Source organism: Adiantum capillus-veneris, chromosome 12 (assembly GCF_014529385.1).
Source record: "Adiantum capillus-veneris isolate H3 chromosome 12, ASM1452938v2, whole genome shotgun sequence".
NCBI lineage: Eukaryota > Viridiplantae > Streptophyta > Polypodiopsida > Polypodiales > Pteridaceae > Adiantum > Adiantum capillus-veneris.
In genome coordinates this window covers 16,822,833-16,830,461 of record NC_140942.1, presented here as the reverse complement: position 1 = coordinate 16,830,461, position 7,629 = coordinate 16,822,833, and the positions used below count along the sequence as shown (strand labels likewise).

The following is a 7,629-nucleotide window of genomic DNA, read 5'->3' as shown; positions in this document are numbered from 1 at the left end:
TAGAAGGCCAGTACCCCAGTCCTGTTTTGCCTTCATGGCCATCAACCATGGCCTTCCCAAGATTAGTGGATAGCCCTCCCCCTTAGTAGGAATTACGAAAACATCTACCTCTACCTCAGTGTTGAAAGCTTTTATTTTCACGGCACTTACCACACCCACACACTTTACTTTTGCGTTGTTTGCCATCTTTGCCTTGCATGGAGAAGGCCTGTCAACCTTGAGCCCTAATCGAAGCATCATAGCTTCGCTCATTACATAGATTTGTGCACCTCCATCAATGTAGGTGTTTCCAACCCTCTTTCCTTTTATGTTTACGTCGACAATTGGAAGGATGTCATCCATGTTGCATCCGGAAATTGCTCCGGCTACCTTTGTTTTGGAGTGTCTTGTACTTACCATTGTGGACCATTGTCGCCTTACTTTAGGTGCAAGATGTAGCAGTTGTGGCCATGTAATCTTTGGTCCTTGCTCTGCCACATCCAATGTTAGATCATAGGGCTTAGAAATTTCCCCTAGCTGGAAGACGGTGATGCCCAATTTTTGTCGTGGCCTGGATGGCCTCTTGCTAGTTTCTCCTCTCATTCTTCTCTCATCATCTGATTGTGTAGCTTTCTCTCTCCTAGCTCTTTTCACAGTCATGGCTTCAAGTGGTTCTAAAAAGGTTACCTTCTCCTTACCCTTGTCCCTCTCCTTCGCTCTGGGTGGATCCACTACTACGGCTTTTCCTTTCTCTTCTAGCCTTATGATGTTTACAGGGCGATCAGGTGGTGGGGCTGGTGGAAGAGGTGGAATGGATGCTTGTAGTGGTGTTTGGGGTGGTCGTAGAATTTGTGTTGGTGGGGCTGGTGCTCGGCGTGGGGGTGTTCTTTCTCTAGGGGGTGACAATTGCTTCCTCCTACCTCCTCTATTATAGTTTTGTCGTGGTTTGGGACAGTAGTACATACCGTGACCGTCTTCTCCGCAATTGTAGCAATGATACTCCCTGTTTTGTCGTCGTGCTCTTCCAGGGTCTTGATCTCTTTCTTGACTCCTCCCTTGCTGTATTTAGTGGACATACAAATTCTGCAGTTGGTCAGTAATATGGGCCAACATATCTTGTTGGTCATCTCTTACCCCAAGAGCCGGTGGTGGTGGTGGAATGGTGGTTGTCGTAGTTGCTGGTCGACGCGATGTTCCTGCTTCTGTTGACTCGGTTTCTTTGGCTTTCATTCGCAGCTTCTTGTCCTTAAGGCGAGCAATTTCAATGAATAACTCGTTCGTAGCCGGGAATCTACCTTTCACCTTCTCCTTGAGAAGCGGCCATAAGCCATGTGTGAACCAACCTTTTTTTAGGAAATCGGGTGCAGCTTCCCCTCTTGTGAGTGACTCAACCCACCGTTCCCACAAATCCACAAATTTGGACTCATAGGTGGCATATTCTAAAAGACCCTCCTGCTTCAACTCTCTCAACTTGTCCCACAACTTTTCTGAAGTGGTACCTCCCCCAAAGCGCCTCTTAAAAGCGGTTTTTAAGGGTTCCCAGTCATCCTTGGTTGCTTGTGGAAGTGCATTGTACCATGATCTAGCTTCTAGCTTCATGAGATGCTTAAAGATTCTAACCCGGGATTCATCCGTATCTTTGTTGCTCACTACACATGCTACTTCAAAGTCATCTAGGAAGTCTGTTACCAAATCCTCCCCCTTCTTTCCTTTAAATGTTGGAAATGCTACACTTGCCATGATTACTGAAAGAGAGCTAGAAAGACACACTGCTTAACTTGCAAAAGTTTTTTTCTTCTTTACAAGGAGGCGTATATACCCTCTTATACTAGGACATAGATTAAAACTTCAAACGGTACATTGCCTTGTACCAAAGGTAAGACAAATGGTTGATCTGATGCCAGAACCTCAAAAAACCGCTCCCCACCCAGCATTGTGTCAATGACGTGCTGGTAGTGAGCCTTCAAGTCCAGTATTACCTTGATTGAGCGTACACATGTTGGTATGTGTGATATGTCTTGAGGTAGGTTGTACTGATTTATGTGAAGCTTAGAGGTGCTTAGTCATTGTCCAAGCTTGTGGGAGAGGGTGGTGTTCTTTCCTGAAACAAACTCAGTGGATCCCTAGTTTCTCTAGTGAGAGTGTGAGCCAATGCTTCCGTTATTTGTGCTGCAGCATTAGGTGCGATTTGAAAACTGACTGTGATAATTACCTCGGTGACTTGAGTTACCCGATTCTCAAAGTAGAATAGTGTTGATTCTCTATTGTGCAGAGCTCCTTCCATCTTGTTGTTGTGGGTTGGTTGTAGGTTGCGGACATGGTTTCGACCTTCTCCTTCTTCTTCTTGGCACTTGGCCTATGTATATCCACTGGGTTTGGCGTGTTGGTTGACTCTCCCACTGCAAATCGATTACCGTTACGCCTGGCACTCGAGCTTCGATGGAGATGCGGAGTTCGTCTAGTTGTGCTTGGAGCTCTTCTTCCTCTGTCGTCCAGTTAGCAAATCCTGCTAGCCATTCATCCATTCACAATAGTTTAGGGGTTTCAGTATTGTAAACTCAAGGGTTTCATGAAAAGATCCTCAGTGGGGGCACCAAATGACGGGAGCAAAGCGAACCCCGAACCCCCGAAGGCCTCTAAAACACCGGGGACCGAATGGAGCGCCTTGACCCTGTCATGGTAAAGCAAACAGGGGCACCACCTAGCTTCAATGGCTAGGACGCAAACAACACACCACCATAACAAAGTTTTCATCCAAGAGAGATGGATGATTGGGAGTAATGATGAAGAGGAAAGGGAATGAGATCAAGTGAGAGAGAAAGAGAGAGAGAGAGAGAGAGAGAGAGAGAGAGAGAGAGAGAGAGAGAGAGAGAGAGAGAGAGAGAGAGAGAGAGAGAGAGTATAGCGGCTTAGTACTTAGGCACCACAAAAGGATGGCGAATCCGCACACCCTTCACACATACACAAGCTCACTCCAAACACAAGACTAGGTGGCGATTCCGCACACCTCACATGGGCAAAACATTGCAAGAAAACATACTCACAAAACCTCAAGCTTTATTTAGAGAATAAGGCGATGAAATGGGGAGCATAGGGTAGGGGAATGAGAAGGGAGAGCGTGGTAGAGCACATGGCGGATAGGTGGGAGTTGATGGCGAAGACTCGCACGAGGGTTACGGCCATCATCCTTCATTTAGTTTCCCTTCATCTTCCATAGCCCAAGGGTGTAGAGGTCATGCTTAAGACGAGCATGGTGATTGTGGTGATGGTGATGGTGTGTGTGTGTGTGTGTGTGTGCACTAGGCACACACAGTGCATAGTGTACTCTTTGGTGATGTTGTGTGTGTATTTAGTGTGATGGTGACCCCTCTTTATATAGGGGAGGAGGGGGGAGGAATTCTAGAATTTAGAAATGAAGAAATCATTATCTACATAGGCCATGTGACTGTGGGCCCCACTTGTCTGGCTGTGTGTATATGTGCCAGAACAGTAGTCTCATAAGAGAGAGAGACTAAGAGAGAGAGATGGGTTGATGAAAAAAAGTGAGAGGTGACATGGAGAATAAAGTAATTACAAGAGGGGAGAGAGGGGAGTGTGTTCAGAGGTGAATCTGTGTGCAGATGTGTGTGAACACAAGAAAAATCAGGTAACCACCGGGTGGGGATGGGTCTGTGGGCACCTTTTTCAGTGAAACTGAGTGTGTGTGAGTGTGGGGGAGGTTATTTAGTGTGAGTGTGAGTGTGTGTGAGTGTGGGGGAGGTTATTTAGCTACAAGACAAGAGACATGACGCCCTTTAGAGAGACACGGGGGTATTTGGGTCATGGGATATGATAGGAGAGAGAAAGGGGGGGTGGGGTATACTATTTTGGAAGATAGGATAAGTTGCATGTGAGTTAGGGTGCATTATTGGTGAGTTAGAATGCATTATTGGTGAGAGGAGGGGTAGCTTGAGGGGAGATAGAAAGGAGAAAGGACAAGGGGAAGAGAGAGGGGGTTGACCTTTTGAGTGGAGGAGAGGAAAAGGGACACACGGCGGGGCAACAATGAAGAAAAAGGAGGCAAGGTGGGGATGGGCTTCCCAGCAGGCATGAGGTGGCCTATTTTACCTTTCTCATATATTTACATAATCATACTTTTTTTTTTCTTACTTTTCCAATGCCTTTTATCACTCCCTCCCTAAGAGGAGGTTTTCATGGGGTGGGGACGAGAGAAGAGGGGTATGGGAGCTTGGCTTGTGAAAAGCCCCCATCAATAGCACAAGTGAATGTGATCTATATCAAGGGGATCATATGGGTGGGAATCAAAGGACTCTCGGACAACATCATGATTGCAAGCATAGATACAATGGATATGCTCGCATTGATGACTCTTACAAAGACAGAGATCATGAAGGGAGCTTGACCTTGCTTCTAGATTGATAAAAGAAGAAGAACTCAGAAGGAGTAGCGATTGTAGACAAACAATTGCTAGTAATGACAAAGATGATGAGTGGAAAGACCAAACCAAGAGGGATGGAATGAAATCACATCTTCATTGAATCCTCCTCACCTAAGCAAAGGGTAGTGGAGCATTCTCTTGCCCAAGTGATTGTTAGGGATTGGGATTCTTAAGCTAGTGAAAATAAAGATTAGAGAATCTTAATTAGAAATTGCTAATCAATAAAACATAAAAGTATAACAACAATCCTAGATAGAATAACTTGGAGCTCTGATACCACTTGATGGGAATGGGATCGTGCTAGCTATGGTGGATGAAAGAGAAGCATCGTCCACACAAGTGAGTATGTGTTGACTAGATTATCACTCAAGCAAATTAGGTTCCAGGATCAATTAACTTGGACTCATAAGCACGATCTTGAGTATTTGCAAAGCCATGAAAAGCTCACAGTAAACAAGGGAGATGTAATGCAAAATAGACTTGTTTTATTCATTCATGAAATGAGCTTTAAGTATCTCTACAGCCTTGTACCACTGCACGTGGGATAATTCCTTCTTTCTTCTCCTTGACTCATACTCTAGGACACTAGGACAAAGCTCACACCTTATACAATGTACCAACGATAGCACATTGATGGTAAGTTCAAGCTCAAGGTCTCTCTCTCCAAACTTACACTCTTTGGGATAGGTGCCCATTGTCGTCATCATCATCTTTAGATCTTTTGCAATTTTGGCTAGCATGGTCAGCATGGCGATTGTCATTGTCGTGTTGCTCATGTCTAATGTGATGGCCATCATGTCGATTGTCGTATTCACTTGTGTTATCATCTTGACCATGTCTACCCTGGTTCCCATCAATGCATCAATCATGTCTGCTGCGATCTCATCATCATAGCTTCTCTGATTTCTACCATTAGCACCTCCTCCTCTCCATCTGAGCTAATACGATAAGAACCATTTTGACTTCTTTGTTATTAATTTTGGCCATCCATCAGGCTGTTGTAGGTGAGCATGTTTGGGATGCACCCCCTTCTTGGGCTTTCATCAAGCCATCCATTATGTTGTTGTAAGTGACCATGCTTAAGATGCACCCTCTCTTCTCCGTCTGGGATGCACCCCATTCCTCGGCTTTCATCAAGCCATCCATTAGGTCATTGTAGGTGACCATGTTTAAGATGCACCTTTCTTCTCTATCTGAGCCAATACTACAGCAAGAGCCTTGTCGACTTCCTTGGACTTCACCACGCCATCCATCAGGTTGATGTAAGTAACCACATCTATGATGCATCCCATCTTCTCCACTGTGGCCACCAGTATGACAAGAGCCTTGTCAACTTCCTTGGCCTTCAACAAGGCATCCATTAGGCTGATGTAGGTGATCACATCTTGAGTGAATTTACAATTATTTAAGCATCACTACAAAAAGATTCTTGCCAACTTAATTAGCCTTTGGGAGTGCCGAATATGGTCTTCATTCCTCTGTAGTCATGCACCATAGAGAATAAAAATTGAAAGGCGAGCTTCAGTTTCCCAGCTTTTAGAAGGTTATAATATATAATAATGGTGCAAGTGATGGCATCTACCTTGATTCCCGTTTGGTCAAGGAGAGCCAAAGCCTAGCCTAGAAGCTCTGCATATGACCTTCACAATGCTATGACTTGAGAAGAGTACCAGCGGGGCTATAATCAAGCATGACATGTAGAAGGGCAGGAGTACAGCCACAGGACAACAAGCCTACAAGGGCATGTGAAAGAAGAGGTGTTTGGCATAGAAAGGAAAGCCTTCCTCACCCAGTTGTCTAATGACCGTGGTGAAAAGAAGTGGGACAGGCAATGAGCACAAGGCCGGCCACCACAAGCATGTGAGCTGAGCTGAACCAAAATTTGCGTGGGGGCACCACATTTGGTATACATATCGACCAAAGCACCTCTAAGCACAACATGTTTCTCCAATAGGCCGCCATGCTTATCAACCTCATTGTGAATATTCTTGCTCAATGTAATGCCTTGCACTATTTCGATGATTGCACCTGGAGCGACAGGCTTTTTACTTTGCATATGGTGAAAACATATACAAAATTCCACAGGCCTACAAGTTACATGCATAGGTGATTGCATTTAAGCGGCATGGCCCTTTTTACTTTCCTACTGAAAATAGTCCAGAGCTTACTTGGCACATCCATGTTGGCTATATCACACAATCAACTCGCTCCAAGAGACAACATCCTGGGTAGGGAGGTCATCCAACAGCCCTTACTTTCATCAGGCCGTCCCACACTGGCTGGTATACCTTTGTGCGGTCTAGTGACCAATCCAACCCTTGTGATCCCTATTGCCCCTAGCCTCATCTCAACCCCTATTCTGCAACCCCAACGTTGGCCCTCAAACTTGTGTCTGTTGCCTGCTAGAATTTCCACTAGAAATACCTCTCATTCCTCACAGTCATCAAAGAGCCGCTTTGCCCGCCCTTAGAGCCACTTGGAGCTTCCCAAAAGCCTAGAGATTTCTAGCCATGCTCCTGTTGCACGTATCCTGCAATCAGTGCATTCCAAGAGACGACATTCCAGACAAGAAACTCCTCAAGCATTTTTTGTGCTTTCACAAGCACACCACATTTGGCATACATATCGACTAAGGCAATCACTACATGTGGTCACTTAAATTCCGACGCCAAATTACCATCGTCAATGGCGGGCATCCGTATATGTGTAGGTCAACATGGAGGGAGATGCAATTTTTTTAAAAATTCATTTTTAAATTTCCGATCGTTGTTCCGATGTATCTTTTGATGCCTGTTCCAATGCACTTTTCGACACGTGTACTGATGCCTGTTCCGATGCCTTTATCGATTTTTGTACCATCAGACCCTGCAAAAAACGAACCCACGGGATTTTCCTGTGCATTTCTCTTATTCTTGCGCCTTTTCTCTTGCTCTCTTCCTCCTCACCTCTTACAAATCTGGTGCAAAACAAGTTGTCGGAGGTGCTAATCTTGCTCCTAGACTACTCCATAGCACTAAGGTGAGATTATTTTCAAGTTTACTTGTAGGTTTTGGGTTTAGGGTTTAACGTGGTGTGTGTGCGCGTTTTTGTAGGTTTGAGGATGTTTACAACACCTTTTCTTGCTCAAATAGGCCGCATGTAAGTGCTTGAACTTTTAATGCATATTAAATTTATTTAAATTAAAATGTATATTGATAAAAAAAATCATGCTT

General features: G+C 44.8%; 1 pseudogene; it reads right to left on the bottom strand.

The window, feature by feature from the left end:
* Window positions 1–5,329: 5,329 nt before the first annotated feature.
* On the bottom strand, window positions 5,330–6,329 carry LOC147445367 (uncharacterized; annotated as a pseudogene).
* Between the last annotated feature and the right edge of the window lie 1,300 nt (window positions 6,330–7,629).